Source organism: Bos indicus x Bos taurus, chromosome 1, assembly GCF_003369695.1.
Source record: "Bos indicus x Bos taurus breed Angus x Brahman F1 hybrid chromosome 1, Bos_hybrid_MaternalHap_v2.0, whole genome shotgun sequence".
In the NCBI taxonomy this organism is placed as follows: Eukaryota; Metazoa; Chordata; class Mammalia; order Artiodactyla; family Bovidae; genus Bos; species Bos indicus x Bos taurus.
Genome location: NC_040076.1, coordinates 129,755,915 through 129,770,257, shown reverse-complemented (window position 1 = coordinate 129,770,257; position 14,343 = coordinate 129,755,915). Strand labels below are relative to the sequence as shown.

The 14,343-nt window shown below is 38.8% G+C and overlaps 1 protein-coding gene across 1 annotated transcript in view; it reads right to left on the bottom strand.

Annotated features, from left to right (window-relative positions):
- PIK3CB (phosphatidylinositol-4,5-bisphosphate 3-kinase catalytic subunit beta) overlaps window positions 1–14,343 on the bottom strand; it is a 179,232-nt gene that overhangs the window by 122,456 nt on the left and 42,433 nt on the right. The window contains exon 2 of the mRNA XM_027544963.1: window positions 6,800–6,905. The gene's annotated coding sequence lies outside the window, so the exon portion shown is untranslated. The remainder of the gene's footprint in view (window positions 1–6,799; window positions 6,906–14,343) is intronic.

Here is a 14,343-nt window from a genome sequence, read left to right as displayed (position 1 = left end):
CAGATGTAAAGCTCCTCAGCAGCACCTACCCTGAAGAATCCATTTGATGGGAACCCATTCCCCATTTTACTGTGCCTATGACCTCAGGGTTAATGATAATCAAACCCAAGCTCTAGATTTTTTCTATCTCCAGCAGTTGCTTCCTTTCCAGCATTATTCCTACCTAAGAATCCTAACTATCATCATGGCCCTAACTACTACTCCTCACCAGCTTTGTCTTTATCTCTAGATTCCAGGAGGGAAGTGACATTAGCATCTGCAGCAAGGAGTTGTGATCCTGCTCAGCTCTACTCTTTTGCTGAAATCTAAACAGTGAATTCCTGAATGACAGAGACATGTTCTGTCATCTTTGCAGTTCTTTGTCCACCATGTCTGATACAGGACCTCAGTAACTATTTCCTAAATGATGAATAAATAAATACTTATATTACAGAGCTAAGCTACTAGTGGAAAATAAGATTAAAGTTTAAAATCAATTTGGTGCTTTCTCAGGTTCCCTAGACCCTTTCACATTCTAAAACAGAATCTTCAAGAACAAGAGAAAGACAATTCCAAAGCTGCTTTAAAATCTTTGCCACAAAAAAGAGTAGATCTGTAGTCATCACCTGTATATTATAACCTCCATTAATTAATAATTCTTAAAACTCTGAAAACAAAAGTTAGACCCTTTCTTCAAAGTAACATAAATGATTTCCCATTTCAATTTTTACTATTATAATTTACTATTATTTTCTTTTAAAACTTACACTTAAGAGGGAGGGATAAATTGGGAGATTAAGATTGACATATACATACTACTTCATTAGTTACCTGTATACCTATATAAAATATTTTACGTAAAATAGGTAACTAATAAAAACCTATCTACTCAGTAGTATGTGATGGCCCATATGGGAAAAGAATGTTTAAAAAAAAAACAACAACAAGAGTGGATATATGTATAATTGATTCATTTTATTGTACACCTGAAACTAACACAACACTGTATTGCAAATCAAGTATACTCTAATAAGAATTTTTTTTTAAACTTACACTTAAAATGTACTCTATGTATAATGCATAAAACTAGTTCATCCTCAACATAAACAAGAACAAGGCAGTCATTTATATCGCTTTATATATACTACTTCCTCTGTCATGTGGCAGTCAAAAGGCTAAGTGAGATGCTTGCAGCAAAGAAAACAGTTTTGAAAGGTCATGCTACGCAGAGAGCAGAATTTCTATCACAATATCCTTACTGTCTGTGGCAGACTATATGACAATCTAACCACAGTTATTTTCTGAGTTAAAGCAAAAAGCATGTTATCAAAGAACCAGAAACAGTAGACACTCAACAATATAATCTTTATGAACATTTTTCTAATGCATAAACATCCAGTGCATGTTAAACAAAAAGAATCCTGAGGCAATGAACTGGGAGAAGAGGAACTAGTAAAAAGTAGAATACAAGTTTAAACCATTCAGTTTATTCATAATGTTCACAAAACATGATAAGCAGTTTCTAAAATAAACTTTTTGAAGTTTATTATTACCATATGATGCAGTTAAAACATAAGATTTACCTAGGAAATGCAAAATTATAACAATATTGAAGCCAATGAATATGATCTATTTCAATATTTCCAAATCTTAATGACAACCGCAAACAAGGTACAAAGTTTTGAAAACCTCTCTGCAGAAACTATAATCCCATCAGCACTTTTTTTTGCTTATTAATAACTTTGATTGGTCTTCTATCCATCTAAACAAAGAATGTCTTTCCCAACTATTAAACAGACAATGTGTCAGTCAACAACACAATGAAAATCTCTCCACCTCCTTATAAAATTTCCAATTTCCAAATACATCTGTTGGGGGAGGGGAAGCATTCTAACTCATTTAATCATCCTGTCCAATCCTTGGAGATCATAGTTATTCCTACTCAGAAATTAAAACACATAGCTTTCTCTTAAGCCAAGTAAAGGTCCTTAGTACAGTAAACATCACAGTCAGATTACACAGAATAAGTTTTGGGCAATGCATTCTTTTCAAAGCCCCATAATTTTCATTTTTGTGAGGATCTCTCACTAAAATTTATTAATAACTAGGTGTTCTTGCCTGGAGAATCCCAGGGACAGGGGAGCCTGGTGGGCTGCCATCTATGAGGTCGCAGAGAGTCTGACACGACTGAAGCGACTCAGCAGCAGCAGCAGCAGCAGGTGACAACTTTCTTTACCAGTTCTGACCTGGCAACAGAGCATGAAGATTTGTGTTCCTTCTAAGACTACTAGAAAACAATCTATGATAAACCTTCTTTTAAGGAAATATACTTAAAATGTTCTACTGCTCAAAATCAAAAACACACTATAAACCAGACAAAGATGTGAAGAAACTGTAAACCCTTGTATATTTCAGGTGGGAATGAAAAATGGTACAAACACTGAAAGAATATGGTAGTTCCTAAAATATTTAAATAGAATTACCATATGATCCAGGGCTTCCCTTGTGGCTTAGCTGGTAAAGAATTTGACCCCAATGCAAGAGACCTAGGCTCGATTCCTGGGTTGGGAAAATCACCTGGAGAAAGGAAAGACTACCCACTCTTAGTATTCTGGCCTGGACAATTCCATGGACTGTATAGTCCATGGGGTCACAAAGAGTCGAACACAACTGAGCAACTTTCACTTCACTTCACCACGCTGCTGCTGCTAAGTCGCTTCAGTCGTGTCCGACTCTGCGCGACCCTATAGACGGCAGCCCACCAGGCTCCCCCGTTCCTAGGATTCTCCAGGCAAGAACACTGGAGTGGGTTGCCATTTCCTTCTCCAATGCATGAAAGTGAAAAATGAAAGTGAAGTCGCTCAGTCGTGTCCGACTCCTAGCAACCCCATGGACTGCAGCCCACCAGGCTCCTCCGTCCATGGGATTTTCCGGCCAAGAGTACTGGAGTGGGGTGCCATTGCCTTCTCCTCACTTCACCATATAATCCAGCAATTCTACTTTTCTTGGTATATAACCCAAAAGAATGAAATGCAAGCAGTCACATGGATATCTGTATACTCATATTTGCTGCTGCTAAGTCACTTCAGTCGTGTCCGACTCTGTGCAACCCCATAGACGGCCTCCTACCATTGTTTACAGCAGTATTATTAACAATAGCCAAAGGTGGAAACAAGTCAAATTTGACTCAATAGATGGGTGGAAAAACAAAATGTGGTACATATTAATACATACAATGGAATATTTATTCAGCCTTAAAAGAGACATTGTGATACATGCTAAACAGAAGAACCTTGAGGACACCTATGCTAAGTGAAATAAACCAACCATGAAAGGACAAACACTGTATGATTGCACTTACAAGCCCTAAACAGAACAGGCAAATTCTCAGAGACAGACAACTTCACAGAATAAGAGTTATCTGGGTTTGGGGGTGATACAATAAGTTGTGGAGATGGATAGTGCTGATGGGTGCACAATACCATGACTATATTTATGTCATGAAATTGTACACTTAAAAACAGTTAAAATGGCCAATGTTTAGGAAGAACATGTTGAGCTCTTTCCAAATGCCCATATTTGTACATATCCCAAGTTTAAGGATCCCTTCATCTATAAAATGTGGATAACTTCCATTTTAGAGAGAAGGTGTTGATAGGATGAAATATGATGATAAAGTAAGAACAATAAAGTCATATAGAGCTGTGGATGGCTTAACATTTATTTAAGCTCATTTATCTGAAAACTTGCCCCACTGGAGAAGGGAATGGCAAACCACTACAACATTCCTGCCTTGAGGACCCCATGAACAGTGTAAAAAGGTAAAAATAGGAATGGGCTTCCCTTGTGGCTCAGACAGTAAAGCATCTGCCTATAATGTGGGAGGCCCAGGTTCGATCCCTGTGTCAGGAAGTTCCCCTGGAGAAGGAATGGCAACCCACTCCAGTATTCTTGCCTGGAAAATCCCATGGACAAAGGAGCCTGACAGGCTATAGTCCACGGAGTCACAAACAGCTAGACATACCTGAGTGAAAGACCAATTACTATGACTAGGACTTCCAACTAGAAATGGGCCCGTAGAAATGAAAGCTCAGAGTCCTAACCGCTGGACTGCCAGGAAATTCCCAGGAAAAGGTCTTTAAGACCTTTTTGTTACTTCTGTACTCTGACACCATCTCTTAGTCAATCACAATGTGGTTTGGAAATCTCCTTTTTATTAAAGTTTTTAAAAAGGGAGTACTCTTTCTCAATTTATAGATAGAAGCAACAGCAAGAGAAGGGACCCTTGACAATATGAAATGAAACAATTAATTCTTTCAATATTTCTCAGTCTCTGTATCTGCTCTAAGTAAAGAAAAGCGAGCAATGACTGTACAGATGAAACTGAACATTCAGATGCTTTGTACACATGAAGAAGCATACCTAATTCATATATAGCAAATTTTAACTTACCATACCAAATGAAAATAATAATAGTCAAATGATCAATTTTGTTATGCACATTTTACAATTTAAACAGAGACTTCCCTGGTGGTCCGGTGGTTAAGAATCTATCTTGCAATGCAAGGGACACAGGTTCAATTCCTGTTCAGGGAGCAGCTGAATCTGTGAGCCACAACTACTGTGTCTATACACTCCAGAGCCCATACCACAACTTGAGAACCGTGTGCGCCTCTACTGAAACCCCCATGCTCTGGGGCCCACGCTCCCCAAGTAGAGAATGTCTGTGTGCCACAACGAAAGGCCTTGTGTGCCACACCTAGGACTCAACATAGCCAAATAAATAAATATTTTTAAAATAAAATAAAATCCAAATAAATTTATCCATCAGGAATTACAAGCCCTCCATGTATCCAATTCACCTTTTTCTATACTTCCTTCTTTCCTGTGGTATTAAAAAAATCTGTGTTATTGTATTAAACTTATCTCCTGGAGTAGAAAATAGCAACTCACTCCAGTGTTTCTACCTGGAAAATTCTACCTGGAAAATGGACAGAGGAGCCTGTACAGTCCATGGGGTCAGAGAGTTGGACATGACTGAACATGCGCGTGCACACACACACACAAAATGCTAAAATATCTTCCACGTGGCTAACTTTCCCAATGATTGCTGTCTTATTTCCTGCACAAACTTCTTGAAAAACATTCTATTTTATTCTTCATGCTTCTTTGTATTTTGTAAAACCATTTGCTTAACCTCTTATAACTCATCTTGGTCTATTCAATCTGTTCTCGCAGATCAAGAATCTCATACTAATTACTATGTTACTTTATTATATAATTAACCTAATAATTATTAATTATTAGGTTATGTTTATACCTTAGATAGGTTATTGAATTTAATTAATCTTAATGCCCTTCTAGGGTATTAAAATCCATAATCTTTCTAAGTATCTCATCCTTCTTCATACTTTTCTTATTCTTCCTTTATTGATTCTTTTTAACACCAATATTTACAATAAGCATTTCTAAAAGTTCTGTGCTTTACCTTTTTCTCTCTGCTAGGATACTAGAAATGTTATCTACTTCCACAGCTTAAGCTCCATGTGAATTACTCCAAAGTTTGTATCTTTGGGCCCTAAATTATCATTTTTCTAAATTTTAGTCTCGTATTTCCACATTTAGGGAGAAACACTGAAAGTTCTACCTGTACTTCCAAAATCAAAATAGGTCTAACAGAATTCATGTTACAGTCCCATCTGCTTGCCCCATAATAACCAGTCTTTCTTTCTGGTTTCCTTACTTTTCTTATGCTACTCAAAATCCTACATTCATATACATGATTTCTCTCTTCCATATGCCCTGTCAAACTTGCCTTTTAAATCTATACTGCTCAATGAACTCACAAACCACCAACATCCACTCCCACCCCCAACTCAGGTAATCATTATTTCACTTTTGTAGCACTTATCACAGAGAAGGCAATGGCAACCCACTCCAGTGCTCTTGCCTGGAGAATCCCGGGGACGGGGGAGCCTGGTGGGCTGCTGTCTATGGGGTCGCACAGAGTCGGACACGACTGAAGTGACTTAGCAGCACTTATCACAGTGATGAGTGCTGTTAAACACCTAACTTGCCTGCTAGACTACGAGCCCCGTATAACAAACAAGTTATACCCAGGCACGGAATATCTGGACCCTGTTAATGGTATAACTAGGGTAGACCATGTAAATCAACACACAAAACAGTAAAAAAAAAAGGCATAAAAATAGTTCAGCAAATACACAATGTTGTCTGTCAATTATATCTAAATAAAGCTGGAGGGAAATATTTGGGCATTAAATTCTTTATAAGAAGCTTGAACCAAGATATATATTGGTTTATACATACATATATATAATATATGTATGTTAATAGTTATACACTATAACTACAGTGCTTAGAGAAATGATTGCTACATACTAAGTACATACCATATATTGGTTTAATAAATCACTTAAGAGGTAAAATGTTCACTTTTTCAACTTCTCTTCACTATTTACTGCAAACTTACTTTTAGCAACAATCATAGACGGAAAATGGCCTCTAACCATCCAGCAATGACCTCTTAACTGCTAAATTCGAAAAGCTCTCAGTTTTTAATTAACCTCTCTAAAAATCTTTAAATACCACTGACCCCTCCTCTCTCCTTCATGAAGCTGTGTTAAAATATGTGGTAAACATAATCCTAAGTATCAATCTTAAAACAAAGCTTACAATTTCCTTCCTATGTCCACCCTAGAAGAACTAAATGATTTTAAAATGTAACCAATATTCAGATCTTCCTTCTATATTTAACTACTGAAAAAATAATTGATAAAGATGTAAAACTCATACTTACCTTGAAATAAGAGCTCCCATTTCAGTGTTTTAGAAAAATAGACGGTATTACTTGTTTTTTTGAAAGTGAAGTTTTCATGGAAGACTTTTTCAGATTAGAAGATACACTACAGAAAAAAGGGTAAAGATAAAAAATATTAATACCTAAATGGACTAAATTAAAAATAATAATATCACTTATATAACATAATTGCTTATAACTCCGTAATTGCTTATAACTCCGTAATTTTAAATATGGGAAAAACAAAGAAAACACATAAACCACAATATTTAACAAAATGTTAGAGCTGAAAGGGAATTAAGTTCATATCCTATTCACCTATCTGATCTCTTATGTAGATCACCTCCTACTTCTTGAAACCTCTTTTCTGTAATATACTAGTTATCTTTCTACTTCCCAAGCCACCCCTCCATCTACGTCATAAGTGGCTAACCACGAGTAGCTTTCCCCTTACTTCTTTAATGTAATCTTTGACACACACAAAATATATGGAAAGATGAATGTAAGCAAGCATAAAATGAACACAGTAAATTGTAAATCACCACGTCACATAAGAACACCAATAACATAATCTAAGTGCTTCTGTCCTCCTAACCTTCATCCTAATTATGTATTATCCCATCATTTTTTAAAATATAACACTGTCACATATGCATATGTCCTTAAATAGTATTTTGTTTAGGTATGTGTCCTCCCCCAACCCATCATCATTTTTTCAGCTTGATAAACTGGTATGCTGAATGAAATATTTGGGGATGTGAATTTTTTCACGTAATATTTTTCTATGTTTTATCCATGTTACATTTTCACTGCCTTATATGGTATTCCATAATATAAATATGCCACAATCTATTTATGTATTCTGTTGACAAATATATGTATGCCTTACTTTTTTGCTTTTATCAACATTACTATTCAAGTCGCCAGGTATATTTTTACAAGACTGTCTTTGGGATATGCAAAGTGGGAAACTGGTGGGTCACAGGGCATCCAAATTCTCATCTATCAAAAATGCCCAAGTGCCTTCAACTGGATCACCTTACCAATTCACCAGCAGCATATGAAGATGTCCTCTCCAATACTAGGTAAAATCAAATTTTATAATTTGTAGCAGTCAGTCCAGTCAGTCAGTTCAGTTGCTCAGTCATGTCCAACTCTTTGCACCCCATAAACCGCAGCACGCCACGCCTTCTTGTCCATCACCAACTCCCAGAGTCCACCCAAACCCATGTCCATCAGGTCAGTGATACAATCCAACAGTCTCATCCTCTGTTGTCCCCTTATCCTCCTGCCCTCAATCTTTCCCAGCATCAGGGTCTTTTCGAATGTGTCAGCTCTTCGAATCAGGTGGCCAAAGTATTGGAGTTTCACCTTCAACATCAGTCCTTCCAATGAACATGCAGGACTGATCTCCGTTAGGATGGACTCGTTGGATCTCCTTGCAGTCCAAGGGACTCTCAAGAGTCTTCTCCAACACCACAGTTCAAAAGCATCAATTCTTTGGCACTCAGCTTTCTTCACAGTCCAACTCTCGCATCCATGCATGACCACTGGAAAAACTATAGCCTTGACTAGACGGACCTTTGTTGACAAAGTAATGTCTCTGCTTTTTAATATGCTGTCTAGGTTGGTCATAAATAACTCTCCTTCCAAGGAGCAATCGTCTTTTAATTTCATGGCTACAATCACCATCTACAGTAATTTTGGAGCCCAGAAAAATAAAGTCAGCCATTGTTTCCACTGTTTCCCCATCTATCTGCCATGAAGTGATGGGACCAGAGGCCATGATCTTCGTTTTCTGAATGTTAGCAGGAATCAAAGGAGAGCATAACTGTTGCTATTAAACTTGAAAATCTTCATTTGAAAACTTCAAAACAAAATTTGGCTAGGAAGCAAATAATTTAATTCCAGTCTTGGTTTCTTTGCTTTTGAAATAAGGTCAATGATATGCTTTCTAAAAGGAAAGGAATGTTATAATTTTAGAGTAATGTCAACATATATCAAACTGCTTACTTTCCCAAAAGTAAGGGAATTAGTCAACTCAAAAATTACCAACATGCTGGTGCAGGATGTTGACAGTGAGGGAGGCTATGTGGCCGGGTGAGGGGGAGGGGGGTGGGGGAAGGTTGCATATATGGGAACTATGCACTTCCCATTCAATTTTACTGTAAAACTAAAACTGCTCTTTAACACAAACCAAAAAAAAAAAAAAAGTCTATTTAAAAGGGAAAAGAGAAAAGGAAAGCAAAAAGTAATAAATAATTTAATACAGGCTATAAATGAATGTAAGTATACTGCTTACTCTTGTTCAACAGTCAATTACTCTGACTTACTCAAACACAGAATTAAATACAATTTATTCTTAAAGTTCCTAGTATCCTTTAGATTTAAACAATGTTATTAATAACCTAACACATGAAGATCCACTCAAAACTTTATTGTCAAAACAGAACTTACTAAGAGAACTTCTAACCTTTAACCCTAACTATAACCCTAACCCTAAATTTTAAAGGGGTGGGGGTGGGGGGGAGAATTTCAAAAGCTCATCCAAAAGCACTGAGAACGGCACATGATGATACCAAAACCCCCACACAGAGCACCACAACTAGAGAAGCCTGCAAGACCCAATGACACCCAGCACAGTCAAAATTAAAAAAAAAAAAAAAAAAATCTACATTCCAACATAAAAAAGAAACAAACTCACATATACAAACTAACGATGGGGGGGTGGTGACTGCCGCAAGGGATAAAGAAATACAAACTATTGTTATGTGGAAGGCCCCCAGAAGGGGGAAGATCCCCAAGAGAAGGTAATGGCAACCCACTCCCCCATATTCTTGCCTGGAGAATTCCATGAACAGAGGAGCATGGAGATCTCTAGTCCATAGGGTTGCAAAGAATCGGACACAATTGAGTAACACACACACACACACACACACACACACACGCAAAGAGTTGGAAACATCTAATACACACCAATAGGAGCTACTCTACGTTCAAGGTCAGGAGGGACGGCAGTGAGGAGATACCCCTCGTCCAAGGTAAGGAGCAGCAGCTGCGCTTTGCTGGAGCAGCCATGAAGAGATACTCCACGTCCAAGGTAAGAGAAACTCAAGTAAGATGGTAGGTGTTGCAAGAGGGCATCAGAGGGCAGACACACTGAAACCATACTCACAGAAAACTAGTCAATCTAATAACACTAGGACCACAGCCTTGTCTAACTCAATGAAACTAAGCCATGCCCGTGGAGCCACCCAAGATGGGCGGGTCATGGTGGAGAGGTCTGACAGAATGTGGTCCACTGGAGAAGGGAATGGCAAACCACTTCCGTATTCTTGCCTTGAGAACCCCATGAACATATGAAAAGGCAAAATGATAGGATACTGAAAGAGGAACTCCTCAGGTCAGTGAGTGCCCAATATGCAACTGGAGATCAGTGGAGAAATAACTCCAGAAAGAACGAAAGGATGGAGCCAAAACAAAAACAATACCCAGTTGTGGATGTGACTGGTGATAGAAGCAAGGTTTGATGCATAGGAACCTGGAATGTTAAGTCCATGAATCAAGGCAAATTGGAAGTGGTCAAACAGGAGATGGCAAGAGTGAACATCGACATTCTAGGAATCAGAGAACTAAAATGGACTGGAACGGGTGAATTTAACTCAGATGACCATTATTATCTACTACTGCGGGCAGGAATCCCTCAGAAGAAATGGAGTAGCCATCATGGTCAACAAGAGAGTCCAAAATGTAGTACTTGGATGCAATCTCAAAAACGACAGAATGATCTCTGTTTCCAAGGCAAACCATTCAATATCACAGTAATCCAAGTCTATTTCCCAACCAGTAATGCTGAAGAAGCTGAAGTTGAACAGTTCTATGAAGACCTACAAGACCTTCTAGAACTAACACCCAAAAAAGATGTCCTTTTCATTACAGGGGACTGGAATGCAAAAGTAGGAAGTCAAGAAACACCTGGAATAACAGGCAAATTTGGCCTTGGAATAAAGAATGAAGCAGGGCAAAGGCTAATAGAATTTTCCCAAGAGAATGCACTGGTCATAGCAAACACTCTCTTCCAACAACACAAGAGAAGACTCTATACATGGACATCACCAGATGGTCAACACCGAAATCAGATTGATTATATTCTTTGCAGCCAAAGATGGAGAAGCTCTATACAGTCAGCAAAAACAAGACCAGGAGCTGACTGTGGCTCAGATCATGAACTCCTTATTGCCAAATTCAGACTTAAATTGAAGAAAGTAGGGAAAACCACGAGACCATTCAGGTATGACCTAAATCAAATCCCTTATGATTATACAGTGGAAATGAGAAATAGATTTAAGGGACTAGATCTAATAGATCGAGTGCCTGATGAACTATGGATGGCTGCAAAGAATATAATCAATCTGATTTCGGAGTTTCGTCAAGGCTGTGGTTTTTCCAGTGGTCATGTATGGATGCGAGAGTTGGACTGTGAAGAAGGCTGAGTGCCGAAGAATTGATGCTTCTGAACTGTGGTGTTGGAGAAGACTCTTGAGAGTCCCTTGGACTGCAAGGAGATCCCACCAGTCCATTCTGAAGGAGATCAGCCCTGGGATTTCTTTGGAAGGAATGATGCTAAAGCTGAAACTCCAGTACTTTGGCCACCTCATGCGAAGAGGTAACTCACTGGAAAAGACTCTGATGCTGGGAGGGATTGGGGGCAGGAGGAAAAGGGGACGACAGAGGATGAGATGGCATCACCGACTCGATGGACGTGAGTTTGAGTGAACTCCGGGAGATGGTAATGGACAGGGAGGCCTGGCGTGCTGCGATTCATGGGTCGCAGAGTCCGACACGACTGAGAGACTGAACTGAACTGAACACACACAGGAAGTTAGGCATGAACAACAGAGAAGTAGCCTATTGAAAAGGATGCAAGCTGATCTCTAAACCCCACCTAAGACACGCCCAGGAGAGCTCACAGATATGCTACAAAAAATAACCACAGAGATCATTCCAAGTCCGCCCATGCGCCCCAGGCACAATGTGGATACAAACTAGCCAAAGGGGCTTCTCCAACTCCGACACAAGAGCCACTGATGCAAAGCTGTGTCCTCAAGTAACCTTACGCAGCCAGGAACCCATTATGGGTTCATAAATATTCTACACATACATACAACTGATTATAACAGACTGAATTATCGGAAAGACATAGTAGAGCTTGTTGTTATGTCACATGCAACTGTCAATCAAAACAGTCCACGCCCAACTAGATGAACATGTAACAGCCCAATTTGGCTGGGTCCCAGACATAACCCCTTCCCTGACTGGCCTTGAACGTACACCCAATTTGCATTCCCTTTCCTGACTGGTGGCGGGTACAAGCCCTATTTTGCACAGGGTAGAACCAAGAAGAAGTACAAAAAGAAAGCCAAGAGGGATTGCTGCTTCTCCTTCAGGGTTTCAGGTCTCCCAAGTCTCCGGTGTTTACTATCCACTGTCTCCTTAATAAAATTCTGTCTGCCTGAGCTGTAACCAGTCTGTTGTTTCAAATTCTTGCTACAATAAGACAAGAGCTGAGAAATCCTGCTTGCTTGAGCTATAGTAATTATAATTAGTCTTTGATGCAAAATCTTTGTTATGACGACACAAAAACTCAGGGAGAGAAATAAACTGACCTGTTGCTCAGACTAAGCGTCTGTCTACAATATGGGAGACCTGGGTTCAATCCCTGGGTCGGAAGTTCCCTGGAGAAGGACATCGCAATCCACTCCAGTACTATTGCCTGGAAAATCCCATGGACAGAGGAGCCTGGTAGGCTACAGTCCATGGGGTCACAAAGAGTCGGACACGACTGAGCGATCTTCACCGTTGCTATTATACATAAAATAAATAAGCTACAAGGATATACTGTACAGCACAGGGAGTTTAGTCAATATTTTACAAGAACTATAAATGGAGTATAAATGATAAAATATTTGAATCATTATGTTGTACATATACCTGCAAACTAATACAAACTAATATTTTAGACTGACTATCTCAATAAAATAAACCAATAAACAATGTTGATATTTTAAAAATAACTCTGTGGGAGAGGGAGGGGGGGATGATTTGAGAGAATGGCATTAAAACATGTATAATATCATATAAGAAATGAATCACCAGTCCAGGTTCGATGCAGGATACAGGAAGCTTGGGGCTGGTACACTGGGATGACCCAGAGGGATGGTATGGGGAGGGAGCTGGTAGGGGGGTTCAGGATGGGGAACACGTGTACACCCGTGGCAGATGCATGTTGATGTATGGCAAAACCAATACAATATTGTAAAGTAAAAAAATAAATAAATAAATTTTAAAAAATAAATAAAGTTAGTTATTAACTTTGGAAAAAAATAAAAATAACAATTCTTAAAATACTTATTTTTGGCTGCGTTGGATCTTCATTGCTGTGTGCAGGCTTTCTCTAGTTGTGGAGAGCTGGGACTACTCTTTGCTGCAATGCACAGGCTCCTCATTGCATTGGCTTCTCTTGTTGAGGAGCAGAGGCTCTAGGCACTCAGGCTTCAGTAGTTTGGCTTAGTTGCTTTTTGACATGGGTAATCTTCCTGGACCCGTGATCAAACCTATGTCCCCCACATTAGCAGGGGGATTCTTAACCACAAGATCACCAGGGAAGTCCATAAAAATGATAAAATTAAAAATTAAATTCTAAAAATCACTTCATGGTGGAGGTGCTCATCTCTCTCCTTTCCCTACTGGACCAAGAGCATTCCTCACATACTACCAAAAAGTCCTAGCCCTACATCAAAGGAATGTAATCTCTATTCTAACACTTATTTTTATAAAATGCAATTAGAACACTCAGAATATTCTTTGAGGGAATTCCCTGGTGGTCCAGTGGTTGCTGCTGCTGCTAAGTTACTTCAGTCGTGTCCGACTCTGTGCGACCCCATAGACAGCAGCCCACGAGGCTCCCCCATCCCTGGGATTCTCCAGGCAAGAACTTAGGACTCTGCATTTCCACTGCAGAAGGCACAGAATCAATTCTAGTGAGAGATCACGTGGGAGCTGGTATCCCACATGCTGAGTGGTCCAGCTCTCCTCCCAAAAAAAGTTTCTTTGATACCCATGAAATCGAATACTTCTTGATTATCCAAGAAATAATCAGATTAAGACTATTAGTGTATGAGTTTGTTAGTCTTTCTTTTTACAGATGGAGATTATATATTCTGGCTTTTTAAAAAATACAGTTTCTGAATGGACCAATACAGTCAGTAAATATAAAGGGGGAAATTGGCAATTTTATTAGTACTCTGGAAAATAAAAATTAAAACCACAATAAGATACCATGTGTGTACCCATCAGAATGGGTAAAAATTAAAGAAAATAATAATACCCAGGCTTGTTGAAAGTGTACAGCAACGGAAATCTACATTACTTTATGACATAGAAATTCCACCCTAGATATAAATCCAAAAGAAATGTGTATACATTTCATCAAAAGATATTTACTAGAATGCTCACTGCAGCATTATTTCAGACTACCCAAAAAG